This window comes from Aegilops tauschii, chromosome 4 (assembly GCF_002575655.3).
Source record: "Aegilops tauschii subsp. strangulata cultivar AL8/78 chromosome 4, Aet v6.0, whole genome shotgun sequence".
NCBI lineage: Eukaryota > Viridiplantae > Streptophyta > Magnoliopsida > Poales > Poaceae > Aegilops > Aegilops tauschii.
This window is the reverse complement of record NC_053038.3, coordinates 263,809,016-263,826,202: the sequence shown is the minus strand read 5'-3', so window position 1 is coordinate 263,826,202 and position 17,187 is coordinate 263,809,016. Positions and strand designations below refer to the sequence as shown.

General features: G+C 47.2%; 2 long non-coding RNA genes across 2 annotated transcripts; one reads left to right on the top strand and one right to left on the bottom strand.

The window, feature by feature from the left end:
• Positions 1 to 8,670: 8,670 nt before the first annotated feature.
• On the top strand, positions 8,671 to 12,467 carry LOC109763032 (uncharacterized). Its single transcript, XR_012181938.1, has 4 exons — positions 8,671 to 8,829; positions 8,949 to 11,650; positions 11,733 to 11,789; positions 11,885 to 12,467. It is a non-coding gene; the product is annotated as an uncharacterized lncRNA (long non-coding RNA).
• A 38-nt stretch (positions 12,468 to 12,505) lies between these two features.
• On the bottom strand, positions 12,506 to 16,071 carry LOC141021286 (uncharacterized). The gene is made up of 2 exons (XR_012181937.1): positions 13,085 to 16,071; positions 12,506 to 12,979 (listed from the first exon to the last, which is right to left on the bottom strand). It is a non-coding gene; the product is annotated as an uncharacterized lncRNA (long non-coding RNA).
• Between the last annotated feature and the right edge of the window lie 1,116 nt (positions 16,072 to 17,187).

Here is a 17,187-nt window from a genome sequence, read left to right as displayed (position 1 = left end):
TTTTCCACCGTTGCCATCCTGGACTTGGCCTTGTCCAGGCGGGCGCGGTGGAGCGCCTGGAGCTTCCGGAAATTGGCGCCCATGGCCTGGAGAAGCCGCTCCTCCTAAGAACCATCACCACCGATGCTCGGTTCGTCAACAACCTCGAGCCCGACGGCGGCAAGAACCTCCTCGTCGAACACCTCTCCCTCGACGTGCGCCCTGGAGCTCGACGCCCCCGGAAGGTGGACGAAAAGGTCGTCACATACCTTCAGATACCTGCCGGAGCCAGAGGCAGCGGAGGAGGAAGGCTGGTCATCGACCACCTCCTCCTCGGCAGCGGACTTGCCGGCCTCCCCGGCAGGCCCCTTGCCGGCCTCCTCGGCAGTAGCCTTACCGGGCTCCCCGGCAGGCCCCTTGGCGGCGCCCTCAGCAGTGCCCTTGCCGGCCTCCTCGGCGGCGATCTTCTCGGCCTCCGCCTCGTCGGCCTTGGCGACGTCCTCGATGACGGTGTCTATGTCCTCTGGGTCCGCTGAGGGGGGATCTGGATACCGAGAAGGGGATGAGGCGAGGCCAAGACCAAGATTCAGAAAGAACAGAAAAAGAACAGGGAGGGAAGGCGAGTGACTTACCCGTGCTGGGCTGGGAAGCAGAGGTCCCCTCCCCGCCAACATTTGGCGCCGAGGCGAAGCCACCAGCGCCTGGGTTCTCCTCCTCCTCCGTGTGCATGGGCTCGGTGCTTGGCACCCTTGCCAGGGACGCCCCTCGGGGCGGCGTGTTGGGGGTAGCCCTCTGTGGCTCCTCCTGCTGTTGTCCTCCTCCTGCAACCACGAAAAATTCAGCACCAAGAGATCGTGCCCCCAACACATGTCGACGAGGGGTGAGTGGTGAACTTACGCTGGGGGCTGTGCCGGGGGCTGCTATCCGGGCTGCTCAACACCACCAGCGGTGTACCGGAAATCCCTGCCTGGGGCTGGCCGCTCGCCGAAGCCCTGGCCCTCTTCACCCTCTGGGCCAGTGTCTCTGCATCCCCGCAAAGATGAAGATGAATCAAGATAAGTGGCACGATCCGAGGAGACGGAGATGATAGAAAGGGACAAGATACTTACTCGTCCTCCACCTCCTCCTCTGCTGCTTTCCTCTTCCTCCTTGGGCTGAGGGACCCGAATTCAAAGGTGACCTCCGCATCGACGTCTGCTGGAGGACGGGAGGAGGGCAGGGTCTGGACGCGCTTGGATGAAGAGGAGGCAGATGCTTTCTCCTTCGCCACCACGGCCTTCACCGATTTGTTCGCAGCCGCGGCCCTCGTTTGGTGCGCGGATGCCTCCTGAGCTTGCCGGGGCTGCACGACCCTGCCGGGCCGAACCGGCTCGCCGGAGGTGGCCCGCCGCAGGACTCGCCCTCTCCCCGTGGCCGGAGGGTCGACAACCTCGGCCTCCTCCTCCAACGACTCGTCGACCACATCTTCGACAAGAGGGGCCCCGGTGCCGGCTAGGGCTGGACCAAAAGCTCGTAGCTCGCGAGCTTAATGAGCGATCGATAGTTCGGCTTGTTAAGCTCATAGCTCGCTTCTTAATGAACAAAGCCAATCATTGATTTTAGCTCGTTAAGCTTAAAGAGCTTAACGAGCGAGCTAACGAGTTTCACGAGTAGCTCGTTAAGCTCGTTAGTAACAACACAACATATACTTTCATATTACGTGACAAACTTTTTGTAGTACCTCAGCCCATCTATTTAATCTAATCGACATATGACGCAACATACTACTTCATTTCTTTTTGTAGTCACCATATTTTATCTTGAAAACCATACCTGCACATTCATCATGTATATCGTAACACATTATAATCTGTTAACGAGCGCTCGCGAGCGCTCACGAGGTTAACGAGCTTCAAACGAGCCGAGTCGAGCAGGGTTTTCTGCTCGCTAATCTTAACGAGCTTAACGAGCCGAGCCTTAACGAGCACGAGCTTAACGAGTACGAGCTTAACGAGCCGAGCTGCTCGTTAGTCCAGCCCTAGTGCCGGCGCTGCTGGCCTCCCCAGCGGACTCCGCCCACTGGGCAAGCTCCTTCTCCTCCGCGACCGCCGCAGCCTCGTCCTCTACACTGCCAGCACTGCCGGCCTGCCTGGCAAGCTCTGCCTCCACCGCCCTGGCTGTGATATAGTCCAGCTCTGCTTGGGTGGTGTCCTGGATAATCAGCGACTCGTTGCGGACGTACACCTCCGCCAAGCTGTCAAAGAACTCCTGCACCTGCTCCTCCGGTGGCGGGGCCCAATTTTGGACGGGACCGTGCGCGTTGCAGTCCGGCATCATGGCGATGATGTCGGTCTGGTGCGAGTTGTTGCTCAGCGGGACCACCCCCGCTGGCAACCCAAACAAGGGCCCCTTGACGACCTTGCCGGCCTTCGCAGCCTTGCCGGACCTCTCGGCCCAGCCTTCGCGGTTCACGTCGAGCTGAAAGATCCGCTGGCAAAAGTGAGCATGCCCCATCACCGTGAAGTTGTGATTGAGGCCGGGGCGAAGCCTCACGATGTCAGCCGCGTTCTGGAAAAGCCAGGCCGGCCTCCCCTTGTTGTGCCGAGGAGCGATGCGGCGGCGGAGGAAATCCGCCCCAATCATCTCCAGGGTAAGCCGGCAACGGTGAGGTGGTGGATCCTGGTGGTGGCAATCTCGAGCTTGTCATCCTGGGCGTCGACGTCGCCCCAGTCGTTCCTGCGGAACGGCGGTGCTTGGCGGACCCGGCAAAACTATTGTGGATCGTCCTCCTCAATCCAGCACCACCGGCCATGCCATTCTTCCCACCTCTCCTTCTGGGCACCCTCCGGGTACGCCCCTTTGGACCTTGGGATCCAGGTGACGCAGCCAGAAATGGCGCCTCCCTTCTGGATGCGAGGGTAAAAATAATGGCGGAAGAGCGCCGTGTTGGGAAGAACTCCGGCAAAGCCCTCACAGAGGTGGGCGAACAGAGCCATGCACACCATGGCGTTTGGAGTAAAATCCAGAAGGTGGAAGCCAAATGTGTGCATGATATCGTTGAAGAAATCGGAGAAAGGGGGGCAAAGGCCACAAGAAAAGTAATCGACGAAGAACGAGTACCGATTCGGGGCGGCCTCGGCGCAATTGGCGGGGATGACACGCGTGGCTGGATGCCCCGTTGTCTCCCCCCTCGGCTTGCACCCCCATAGGGGCTTGAAGCAGTCCCGGAGCTCGAACACGTCGACCGTCAATGGGAAGTAGGCGAGCTGCGTTCGCTGCGCCGCCAACTGGCTCTCCAGCGGCTCGCTCGTCCCGGCGTCCTTGGCCTCTCCCTTACCTCTGCTGGTCTTGGGTGCCATGGCGGCTGCGGGGAGCAAGGGACAAAAGACAACAAAGACACAGCGGCAGCGAGCAAAGGAGAAAGCTTGGGAAGGAAGCAGAAGGGGACGGCGGTTCCGAGATTCAAGAAGATGCAGGGGGTAAATGAGCAGCGCGCCCGCAGTTATTCTTTTTTACGGGGAAGGCGCAGGCCGCCTCTTTTCCCATTAACTGCGATGTGACGCATGCGTACGGGGACCGTCCCACGCATGACCCCCACATCACGCGCGACCCTCCACGTTGCGCGTTCAACATGGGTCGTGGGGAAGCACAGCAGACGAAAAGTTACTGCAGTAAAATCCGCCCCACCTGCCCGCGCACCGTTCTGGGCCTGGCCCAACAACGCGTCGCGCTTATGTGTGGCCCAGACCCGGGGGCTCCTGTCGATGTACAAAAGTAGGGGCTCTCCTTTTGACCCCTTTACTTGTGCACGGGCAGTCAGAGCCGCGCGCCGCGGCCACACTTAGCAGGGCAGAGGCGGGAGGCCGGGGAGAAGCAGGAGCACAAGACGGTCAAGGAAACACCAAGACCAGAAACACCAAAGAGCAAGAGGGCGAGGTGGACTCCCCTGGCAAGGCCCTTGCCGGGGCGGCCTCCGCGGCCCCGACAAGTGCCTTGCCGGGGCGGCCTCCGCGGCCCCGACAAGTGCCTTGCCGGGGCGGCCTCCGCGGCCCCGACAAGAGCCTTGCCGGGGCAACTTGCCAAGTAACCAGCACAGCGAGCCACCCTCGAGCCCAAGAGTTCCAAACGCCGCCAACGACTACGTTGGAACCAAGGCTCGGGAGGCACCCCCGTGGTGGCATGCAGTTCTTTGTCAAGATCATAAACACACAAGATCAGATGAGGACCAGAAGACGGTGACCCTCGGCGGGATCCTAGCCGAGGAGATCCATAAGACCCCCGGCAAGCGTCTTGCCGGGGACAACTGCGACTCCACGGCAAGACCCTTGCCGGGCCCCCGGCAAGGCCCTTGCCCAGGGCGCCAGCAGGGCCACTGCCAGACCCGCACCAGCCAAGGCTCCGCCGCCATTCGCATGCAGCTGCCAGCCCAACCAGCTGGGCAGGCACCTGCGTGGCAACACGCAGATTCCAGACCGACTCAGCAAGCACCTGCGTGGTGGCATGCATATCTTCGTGAAGACCCTGCCACCGCGCCACCTCAGCAGCCTGCCTGCCTACATGGCACCGCATGCATCGCTAGCCTGGGCGCGTGTCGAAGCGAGGCGGAGCGGCGACGGACGGGACGGGCCTCGTTCGCGTCCCCGATAAAGCTAATGGACACCTAAGTAGCGCATTTAATGTGCTTTGTCCCGTAATGCCGGGCAATAAGCTCGCGCACTATACGCCTTTCCACCTCCTGTGTGCCACTGTGGCAACCCCTTTTCACTATAAAAGGAGGACCGAGGCATACTGGAGAAGGATTCGGCTCTTTGGAACTGCGCAGCCACCGTAGCTAGTTCAAAAGCTCAAGAACACTGAATACATCCACCAAAGCAGGACTAGGGTATTACGCATCCTCGCGGCCCGAACCTGGGTAAATGATCTTTGTGCTGGCTCCTGGACCTGCTCTTCTCACAACCCCGGGCCCGCCGACCGCAGAAGGGATTCCAGTGATCCCATAGGTGTCGTTCCCACCGACAGTGTATGCCCCGAGACCTTCCAACTAGACGTGTCTTTCTCTCCGGGTCGCACTTTGTATCGTTCATACCACTAGTACTACTACGTGTGGTCTCCGACCCAGAAGTGGAAGAAGTGGAGACGCTCTACCACGTTGTTCATGTCTCACTCCTTTCGCTGACGTGTGGGACATCCAGCACGTCCCGTGTTTGGCACTCCTTCGTCGTAAGAGTTGAAATGCTAGCATTCATCAGAAATAAAAAATACTCCCTCGGTCTAGGTGTACTAATCGTCAACCCGTGCATTCGCACGGCTAGTCAATATGTTGTATGTATTTATTTTGTGGCATGAAAACATAGTATGAACACCCATCCATCCAGTGTAAGTCCCAAGCACATATAACGTGTCTCATTTTTTTAATTAGTTGTATTCTAAGTGACATAAAAGGATTCAAAAAATTATTTTAACACTTCCGACTTTCTTTTATTTCAATATCCTTGCTTCTATGTATATTGGATATGTGCCTGACAGACCATATTTTTAATAATTGTTTTCAGTGATAAACTCATTACATAATATAGAAATTTGAAGCAAGAGAACATATGTGGCCGAAAAGAGTGATTTATTAGTTGAATTTAAGTTACAGAAAAGGATCCAAAGAATTTATTCTAAAAGTTTTGATTTTCTTTTATTTTCATTAACCTTGCTTCTACATATAATGGACATGTGCCCCAACAAAACATTCCATAATGTAGAATTTTGAAGCAAGAAAATATAAGTGCCCAAAAAATGGAAGATTTATTGAAAATCAGTGTTTTGAGGCTCGTATAAACTACTTGTAGAAATATATATCAGGATGATATAAATCCCTATGTACTCTGGTCGATCAATGATATTGTTTCCAATTGATGACATATGAACATGGAATTATTGTAGAAAAATCAGCTACTTATTAAAAAGACAGAATGCCAAATACTTGTCAGGATAGTAGTTATATGAAGTAAATTATTATTTCACATATATATCCTAGACCTATGAAATATATCATTGCTCTAGTTAGTACGCAGTTTTTTTAGTGCTATTCCTGTAGTCATGTGGGGATCCTTCCATCCCCTAAGGATCGATGGGCCATCAGCCATGTATCCTCGCCATGAATGGGCTGCAGCAACAACACCTGTGAGAAATGAATATCTCCAGTTTTGCCACAAGCATGAACAGAAAAAGAGAAAATAGAGATCAACTCTAAATAGAAAAAGGAAATTCTAGATCGATCGGTAGCTAAAAATATTGGCATAAATGTTGCCATCGTAACCTGGTCTCTGCGCATCAATGGATGGTAGTCCACACGTTGATGTGTTTGTATCGAGACAGAATAAAGACCAAATGCTCATTAGATTTAAACTTAAGTTAGCTTCAAGCTGATGCTGCTTCCTAGCCCCCTTGGTAGCCCACATCAACGTTTGGCTCATGAATTGAGTGCCTGCACAGAGAAAGATTTCTCTAGACTTCAAGTGATACACAATTTATGCAATTAATTTAAAATGTGAAAACAAACACGTGCATCTACAATATGACAATACTCACCAGTTTTTTCATATGTGTATTGACTAATTGGATCTCAGTACGTCCTAGTTTATTATTTAACATGCCTTACTCTAAAAATTATAATTATATTTTCATCACACAAATACTATATTTCTCCTTTATTAACGGTGTGATTCAAAATCTTGTGTGCTTGCCAAGTCCGTGATCTAGAACTCTGTGATATTAATATACCATGATATTGCGTGGAAACCCTGAATGGCTCCGTTGAGATCGGTTCAAAATAAGAAAGAAAATGTGCATTCTTGAAGTTTCAGAAAAAATGTACATGTTGATTTGTACTGTCTACCTTTAAATGTTATTATAAAATCCTTTTTTTGTATGTCACACGGAAAGACCAATGCGTACATCACTTTTATTTACTGTTTGCTATTTCAGATCCAGAGATAAGTATTTTTTTGTATAATTAATGCTACATATACATAATTGGCATTTACATGTATGGAAATTTAAGGATTTTTTTTGAATTTTAAAAGAGAGATTTGATTTGTTTTAGAAAAAATGAAGCTCAGGAGCAAAATATTTGCACTCGATAGCAATCAACCACACCAATTATCTTGGAAAGAAACTAAGAAAAATATATGATGGACAATGTTACGATCTTTAAGAAAATAGCAGTGGTAAAGCGCATAGATGAGGCATGCATGTAACATAGTTACTTTCATCCATAAAAAGCTACAGAGATCAAAATGTAAATCTATTAAGAAAGAGCGAGCACCTGTGGTGATTGTCAACAAAATAATAGACATGGTTGATATTATCGCTGGACAAAACGATGCGACTGTTGCCATTGTTTCTCCTGCAATAGGACATCAATCCTAGCATCAGTCATTGGAAAAACATGGCCTGTCTCCGGCCGCCATATGTGCTTGCCTCCGGCTTGTATGTCCCAATAAACCTGATTTCACTTCAGCAACGCAGTGGTGCCATCTCAGTATCTAGCCCAAAAAACCTGGAGAAGATCATCACAGTTAGTTAGCTGCAATAGTAGAGAGAGAGAGAGAGTGAGAGTGAGAGAGAACTGACTTAGCGGATGTTGTCATTAAGAGGAAAACATGACAGGCTTTGCATGAAAGCAATCTGGTTCGAGGCACAAAGCCATTGACGCAGCTAGTCACATAGCGGATACGACGATAATGAGTAGTTGAACTGACCATGGATAAGACGGCACCACCATCTCGTTGACAATATGGCAGCATGGTGTGCACTGATCGATCCACGCGAAGGCACCGCCAATCTCATCGACAACGGCAGCAATAAGAAACGGTGGTGGCGTGACATGCACTGATAGATCCATGCAGCGGCACCACCGTCTAGTCGACATGCGTGTCATGTGCACGTTGCTTTACCCTTTACTATATCACGAACAATGGTATATACCGACTACAGAAAAGTAGTATATATTGACTAAAAATTATGTATATACTGACTAAAATAAAGTAGTATACTGGTTCGCAAAAAAAGGAATTATATATTGCCTTACAAAAAATGATGTATATACTGTCGTGCACAAAGAGCAGTGTACATACTACTTGGTTGTAGATGCATATAGACAAAATATAGTACAATAGTATATACTTTAAATTAGTACCTTATATACTCCCTTTGATGGTAGCATATACCACAAGGAAGATAAAAAAGGCGTCAGCTATTCTAACAAGTTCAAAAATGCGGTATAGAGTCCATGGCAAAAATGTTGTATATACTCCATTATCACTAAGTTAATATATACAATATCACAAAAATATTGTTCTGGTATATACCGATTATTGACACCATACTCCATCCCAAGCCCCCCAAGTTCGCGGCAAAAACAGTAAAACAACCGTATATTTTCAAGAGTTGTCAATATAAGCTAACATTTTAGAATCCTTTCTATATAGAGTGAAGTGCACTGTAGGTCCCTAAACTATTCGAGGGGTGTCAACTAGGTCGTCGAACTATGAAAATCGACATGTGGGTCCTCAAACTATTGTAAGTGTCTCAGTCACGTCCAAAACCTGTCCGACCCAGTCTGACCTGCCGTTGACTATTGCCACATCGGACAGGGGTAACGGAGGTGGATGGATATTTACGAAAAACACCCCGAATCGTTTCACATCTCCATTCCCCAGTCCTTGCCTCTTCTTCTCCTTCTCTCCCGACCTCTCTCACGACGATTTGGGGACGGCTGCGCCCTGGCGATTTGGTGCGGCTGCACGGAGACGGCGGCGCCCGCCTAGGCGTCGATGGCTCCGGTACGGCGGCTCCCTAGAGATCCTCCTCCACAGTATGGTACGTTCCTCTCTGTCCCCCCAATCGATTTGTGACTAGGGTTAGGATTTGATCCGAATTGGTTAGTATTAGGTTTGTGCGCAGCTTCCTGATGCTCGATTCCCTCTCTTTGCATGTAGGACCGTATGACGACCTCTTTTCAGTAGAGATTCAGCACAGTGGGTTCTTTTGTGGTGATGGACCAAACAAGACATATGGAGATGAGCGCATTGACACATTTGATTGTTGTGAAGTGGACACATGGTCTCTGCTTTGGATAGAAGATTTTGTTAGGCAATGTGGCTATGCAGATGTCACAAGGTTGGAAGTGTATTGGTTGCTGCCAGGGAAATCATTGTTTGATGGTCTGTGAGTGCTCGGGTGTGATGCTGACACAAATTATATGATGTCAGTGGTCAGCAAGATCAAAACTTTTGAGCTATATGTGAATGATAAAGATCTAGAGAGATCAATCTTCAGTGATAATGACATTCCAATGACTGGAGGCCCTGAGATGCCAAAGGTTTTTACTCCTACAAAGAGAAAGCCACTGGATATTCCCCCTTTTATGATAATGTCATCAGCCCCAAACAGAGAGCAGAACTTCAGAGAAATTTTGACAGGAGAGAGGCTAAGGCATGGAACAATAATGCTGGGCATTAGTTCACATATGAGAAGAGAAGCAATAGGAGGAGGGCTCAGTTTGAACCAGAAGTTGAAGAGGACAGTTCTGGGGGTGAAGACAGTAGGAGTGGATCAGAGTTTGTGGACTCCGATAATGAGTTCGATAAAGATGATTACAACCTATATGAGAAGTATGTTGATGCAGATGCAGAGGAGGAGGAGCAGAGCAAGGACAAGGACAAGGATATTGGAAGCTCAAAGGAAAAGGGAAATGCAAATGCAAGTAAGGGCAAGAATTTGGTGGAAGAAGAGGAGGAGCTGGACCTCCCAGATTCAGATGAAGAAGGAGGTGACAACAGTTTGAAGTTCAAAAGTTTTAGGCTTGAAGACATGAAAAATCCTGTGTTCAAAGTTGGAATGGTTTTTTCATCAATTGTAGAGGTTCGGACAGCTTTGGCAGAGTATGCTGTTAAGAACAGGGTAGCTATAAAGACACCAAAAAACGACAAAATTAGAGTGAAAGCTCATTGTGTCCCTGGTTGCCCCTAGGAGTTCTTTGCCTCAAAGGACAGCAAAACAAAGTGCATAATGCTGAAAAAAATACATAGATGAGCACACTTGCAGTAGGGAGTGGGAGGTGAAGCAATTCACTGATAGTTACATAGCAAAGAAGTATGTTGAGAAGGTGAGGACAGATGAATCAATTTCATTGAGAACCCTGGGAAGTAATGTGCAAGAGGATTACAATATGGCAGCCACCAAGAGCAAGCTTGCTACAGCGAAGAGAGAAGTAACCAGAAAGATTAGAGGAGATGAGCAAAAACAGTACAATATGTTGTGGGACTTTGCAGAAGAGCTGAGAACACAAAATCCTGGTAGCACATTCTATTTGAAACTGAAAAATGGCGTTATTTTTGACAAATTGTACATGTCTATAGATGCATGTAAGAGGGGTTTTCTGCAAGGATGTAGGCCAGCAATTTGTCTGGATGGTTGCCACCTTAAGACAAAGCATGGAGGAATACTTCTAACAGCCATAGGAGTTGATCCCAATGACTGCATCATTCCAATAGCCATTGCAGTAGTTGAGGTTGAAAACACCATCACCTGGACATGGTTTCTCAAGACCTTGAAAGAGGATCTGTTAATTCAGAACACTAAAACCATGGACAATCATGAGTGATAGGCAGAAAGGCTTGATTAATGCTGTGGACGATATGTTCCCTGATTCAGAGCATAGGATTTGTGTACGACACTTATACCAGAACTTCCATGCCAATTGGAAGGGTGAAACATTGAAGAACCAGTTGTGGGCAATAGCAAGAAGCAACAACATGGCTACATGGAATAAGAACATGGAAAAGATGAAGGAGATGAACCTAGAAGCATGGGCATATTTGGATGGCCTTGCCCCTAACACATGGTGTAGGGCATTTTTCGAAGAATTACCTAAATGTGATCTACTCCTCAACAACAGTTGTGAGGTCTTCAACAAATGGATACTTGATGCAAGGGAGTTACCAATTCTGAGCATGTTGAGGAAGATCAAGGCGCAGTTGATGACAAGATGGTATACAAATAGAAAGCAATGTGAGGATGACTCGTCTCAACTACCAATATGCCCAAAGATCAAGAAAAACTTGACAAAAACATTGAATGGGCAAAAAGTTGCCATGAACGTCCTACTGGCAAAGGTGTGTCCAAGGTAATGAGCCGTGAAAATGAATATGTTGTTGATATTCTCAAGAAAAAATGTAGTTGCAGAAGGTGGCAGCTGGCAGAGATTCCTTGTAGCCATAGTATTGCTTGTTTGAGGTTTGAGAGAATTAAACTAGAGGATAAAGTGGGTGCTTGCTATAGTATTGAGGCATACAGGTTGGCATATGGACATGTCATCATGCCTTGAAGAGATCCAGCTGAGTGGCAGAAAACAAATGGTCCTCCGGTAGAACCTCCAAAGTATGAGAAGAAGGCAGGCAGGAAAAAGAAGAAGAGAATAGTTCACCCTTCGGAGAAGGATGAAGGCACTAGGTTTAGCAAGCATGGAGTAATAATGCATTGTAGTGTCTGCAACTCCACAGAACACAACAGAAGAAAATGCACTGTACTACATCCATCTGATAGAGTGCCTGCACTAGAAAAACTACCTGTGAGAAGAAATTTGCTTCAAGCACCTACTGCACAGGACTTCCAATGCACTGAGATGACCATCACACAGGTACTGAACTAACCATGCTTGAGTGCCTACTTGTAGTGTATCCAAGTGCAATGAATTGACATGAGTTTACATTTGAAATTAGATACCTGGTGAGGATAGTTCACACACATGCTCGGTGATGTCAACATTATTCCAAGAGGTTAGCATTTGTTCCAAAGAAATGTTGTTTACATATTTATTTGTCCAGAAATACTTGTCGGTCAAACGGATTTATCCGTGGTGTCAATTGTGTAGGTCGAAGCATCTCAAGTAACACCTGATGCACCACCAGGACCACCTCCTGAGTGCTCTTTCATTGCATTGAGGAAAGATGAGCTGCCAGTGCCCAGGGCTACAACCAGTGCACAATTTCTGAAGAAAAAGCTACAAACTAAGAAGAAAAAGACAACTCCTAAAGCAGCTGTTAGGCAAGCCTTTGTGCCTCCTAGAGCAACCACTCAAGCCTCCCAAACAGATGCTGCTGTTGGCGTAACTGAAGCAGCAAAACAGGCCAGAAGAACAAAGGCAAAGAAAGTGCCTAAAGATTAATGCATAGAGAGAAAAGCTCCTTGAGGTGTTGAAGGAAACCTGAGATCATGCCCATGTCTTGGCTGTAGGTTTTGATCCACACCTTGTAATAGCGTATGGAGTGCATATGTGTCTTTTGTGAACAACCTGTTTTGATAGATGCTACTGTCCCTCTCTTTTGGATGCACTCCTCTTTTGTGACAAAACTTGTTATGCATTCAGCTAATCAATGATGACTGATTTCATGCCAATTATGTATGTCTTTTGTGAACAACCTGTTATGATAGTGCTTGTTAAAAATGTGATGAAATGCTTGCCAAAATTTGTCATGCTTACACATTCTGGGAATATTGCAAAGCACATTCTGGAAATATTTCATCATGTCATCGCTACATGCACCATACATTGTTCACTGACAATGTTTCTTGCACATTTGGCAACTAAAAACACATTTCAGCTCCTACATTATTACAACAACATACAAGTTCACGGCGAGAATCATGGTACAAACAAGCAAAATCTTCCAACCTATGCCGACAACAAGATCCAACTGAAGCTTGATATCTTCAGCAATCTGGCTCATCTGATTTCCTGGAATGTTGCTAATCTTCTTGACCACACTTTCTGCCCTGCTATCTTTGTCTATGAAACTAGCACGAATGTCTATGAAACTATCTTTGTCATCTCCCTGTCCAGATAGGGCTTGGAAATAATTGCAATGTACCCCACCTCCTCTTCAGCAATATTATAACCATGGCACAAAACAAGATCCAAATATTCATCTATGCAGTGATAGCAGTCACAAGATCCATGTGACCCTCTCTGCCAAAACAAAAAAATAAAAAAAAATCAAGCAAACAAAGAGCAGAAAATTTGAGAAATCTTATTGATCCGAAAGTGAAGACTAACTCAAACAACGAAACTGACCTTGTGATTAGGGCATTCGAAGAAAACCCTTCCTGGATTCCTCTCAGATTTGGAAACCAGACGAATCACTTGCCTCCAGCCGCACGTGCAGCACTTAAGTAGAGGGAGAGATGCACCAGCCTCAGGGTCAGAGGAAGGCGGCCAGGAAGAGCTCGCAGACGCGCTCCAGCTCCCGACCATGGCGTTGCCGCCCCCAAGTCGCTGTGAGAGAGATCGGAAGAGAAGGAGAAGAAGAGGCAAGGACTTGGGAATGGAGATCTGAAACGATTCGGGGTGTTTTTTGTAAATATCCATCCACCTCCGACGTGGCAACAGTCAACAGCAGGTCAGACTGGGTCGGGCAGGTTTTGGACGTGACTGAGACACTTACAATAGTTCGAGGACCCACATGTCAATTTTCATAGTTCGAGGACCTGGTTGACACTCCTCGAATAGTTTAGGGACCTACAGTGCACTTCACTCTTCTATATACTATATGTTTGGTTTAGCACACACTGTTTAGTAGTACAACATATAGAAAATCACAAATGTATTTAGAACTGACAGTAAATATAAGAAGCATGACCATATTGTCAGACTTGCACTAAGAACATTCCAAACAGACCTCTGACTTCACTAAATACACTTATTGGTTTAATTCTTCAAATTTGAGTCTTCATAGTATTTATAAGAAGTAAATTAATAAAGCGTAGGGAGTTTGAAGATTGTCACTTAAAACCTTGTAAAGCTTGGAGTCACTCTTATTTGTGTGCTGGCTTGTTTGGGGCAAGGCATGTTTTTCTTCGCAATAGAAAAATAGTTGTACATGCCTCACATTTATGAAAAAAAGAATAGTTCATGCAATTCCTTTCTGTTAATTCGCTTGCATAAACTGTAAGGGCGTAACTAAACATATACTGAAATCCAAAAACTTTCCGCATCAAACGACTAATAATCCTACATAGACTGGAAATTAAATCCATTTTATTGCATGGTCCTCAAATAACAAAGCATTAGGCAAGGCCTGAAGATCACGATGTGTTGTTTCTACTATCTCAAATCTCACAAATTTAGAGGAATATGAAACACACCATGAAGTAACTATTACCAAACATCAGCTATTTGTTGTTTCCATGATAGCTAATAATGTACGTACATCAGGGACAACTTTCAACATGATGGAAAAACACAAATTAGTCCAGCACAATTACATCAACATGCAGTGTAGGTGCAGCAAATCTAGTTTGATAAAGTTTAGTTTGTAAAATCTTTGTTGTGTCCGAGATATCAGAGATAATATTAATATAGTTAAATGTTAACTGCAGGATGGAACCTAAGATACATACTTGCTTGCGATGAATGTCCAAGGTGTGAATAGATGCGCCATCGGCCCATTGCAACCATCATATATATCAGTTGCCCAGTGCATACTATATATGTGATAAGGACCATTTTCTGTTATAATAAAAATTGATGGAAGATCATAGAAATAGCAATGGACCTATTAGAGATATATTATGCAATGCACTTGGCACAAATCTGGCTTACAAAATTGTAGAAATAGCACTAACGGATAGACACTTCCCTGCTGAGTTGGCTCGGCAATCTTGTTCTCTGTACACATTACCTCAAACATGGAAGGATCAAAGATTGGAGCTGGGCAGGGGAAAGAAAGAGCCACTTTGCATAGGTTAGTGTTTTACTGGAAGGAGTACGATGGGATCATCACCTCCTGCTGAAGCTCCTCTGACGTCTCAACCACCACCCATGCGTACTGTTTGAGGTAGGGCGTGCTGCAGGCCTGCAGCCGCTCCGCACGCACCACATGTGCGCTGACACATACACGGCTCCGTCGTTCCTGCCTCCCTTGACGGTGAGACACATGAGGACGCTGTATCTTTCAGCGGGCGGCCAAGGTAGGATCTGGCAACAACGGCTGCCGGCACGACCGATTCGAGGCGAGGACGGACGGCGAGAGAGCAGGCGATGGAGGAGGACGTGGATCCAGTTGGGGCAGCCTCGTTCCGCGTGCCGCCGACGTTCCTGTGCCGCTGTGTAGGCGAGGCAGAGAGAGGTGAGAGAGGAGGAGGGAAGGACGGGAAGAAGGCAAAGCAGGAGGGCGGCGCGGTGGCTGCTGCTCGATGGTGAGCTCGCCGGCATGTGAGGGATGCTCCGGCGTCGCACCAGACACGGAGGAATCGAGGTGGCGGCGGGGTTCGCAAGCGCTGGCGGCGCGGCTGCTCGGGGCGGAAGGAAAGACACTACAGTATGGATATTTTCCTTTTGTTTTTATGGATGGAAGGATACAACTGGTGTATATGAGCAGGTAGAGTTTTTTTTTTTGTCGTGTATGAAAGAGATATATATTGCTTTAGTTTTTTTTAATTTAAAGATTTGCTTTAGTTAGGGGAGGGAATAATCGATGTATTAGTAATAGTATAATCGTGTTTTGGATGGATTCATTTTTTCAACAGATGCAAAAAGTCGTGGGCTTTGGAGTGTTTTTTTGCAACGCAGCAAACTTTAACTAAATCTACACCGTAATAATCTGGTCCCACCAGATTAACGGCTCATAATTTCTGATTAACATGGTAATTTCTTGGGAGTCTGTAATTATTATAGGTATAGATAGATAGATAGATAAGTCTTCTTAGGTTGTGCATCGCGACCAAGGCAGAGGGGGAAAACGAGAGAAATTAATGTTTTTTTGCTAGTTAATAGCATTGCATGCAATGAATTAACCACTACATGTTATGTATGGGAGGCTCAAGTCATTAAAAGCATGCATGGCCCACATACCTTATTGGTTCATATGTCACGTAACAAGAAACGAGGAAGGAGTTAATGTACCGTGCCTAAGTGTTTTGGGATTATTTGGTTTGCGTAAGATGACTTACACACCTAGACGAAGGGAGTAAATATAAATCAGCAGTGATACTATACCACGGGTTTCCTTGCTCCTCGATGTCGGAAAGAATACTTCCATTCGCTGACATGTGGGACGTCGACCATCCAGATCCACTTGCCATGCACGCAGAACTCCAAGGAAGAGTCATCCCGGTCGTCGCGCCGCAGTAATAATGATTAATGAGCCGTCAAATCACAGGCCCAACCTTTCCCACTGTGAAGTTGCTCCGACGAAAGAACCATCATGACTTCGTTGAATTCGCTTCTTGAAGAAAACTACTGTACCAGCAGTACTGCTAGCTACAGTAGTAACTCTAGCACAGGCCTCATTTGGTTCATAGGATAGGAATTTTATAGGAATATGAAAATCAAAGAAAGTGAGATGACATGCATCTCAATTCCTATAGAGAAAGAGATGCCATTTGATGCATAGGATAGGAATTTTGTCCATTGAGTCTAGGCTAATGTACTGGTAATTTGCTCTAAAAACTACAGTAGTAACTAGTACTGGTACATGCTCGTAATTAATTAAACAAACGTACGGGCGACATAGACACACATACTAACTACTAGTACTACTACTTCTCACATGCTAGCCAGACGCTGTCGTTCTCCTTCCCGGCTTTGTCGGCGACACCCCACCATACTTGGATCTTCGCCGACCTCTCCGCAGCAGCGTGTGTGTCATGGAATTGTCACGACAGATGCCCTAGCAAAAGGACTTAGTCGTGGAGCCATCGCAACTAGGGTAGCTTAAAGGGGTTAAACGGGACAAAGGACACAAGAATTATACTGGTTCGGCCCCTTGCTGTGAAGGTAAAGGCCTAGTCCACTTTTAGGTGGTATTGCTTGGGTTTCGATTACCAGGGAGCGAATACGCTTGACCTAGTTCTCGATCTGTTGTTTCTTGCCCTAAACCGCCGTCGGGTCATCTCTTTATATACACAGGTTGACGCCCAGTGGCTCATGGAGTCCCGGCCAGCTTATACAACATGTACGGCTCGGTGACTAGCTACTCATGGCTTACAATACAAGTCATACATATATGACGGTTTACAACTATGGTTCTTAAGTCACCTTCGGGCTTCGGGCCCTTAACAAGTCCCCTTCATGAACCGCCATCTTCAATATCTTCATGGGCTTCGCCTTAATGAACCGCCATTGGTATAACCCGGCCCCTCCTGGGCGGGTCATACCCAATAGTTATATCCCCAACA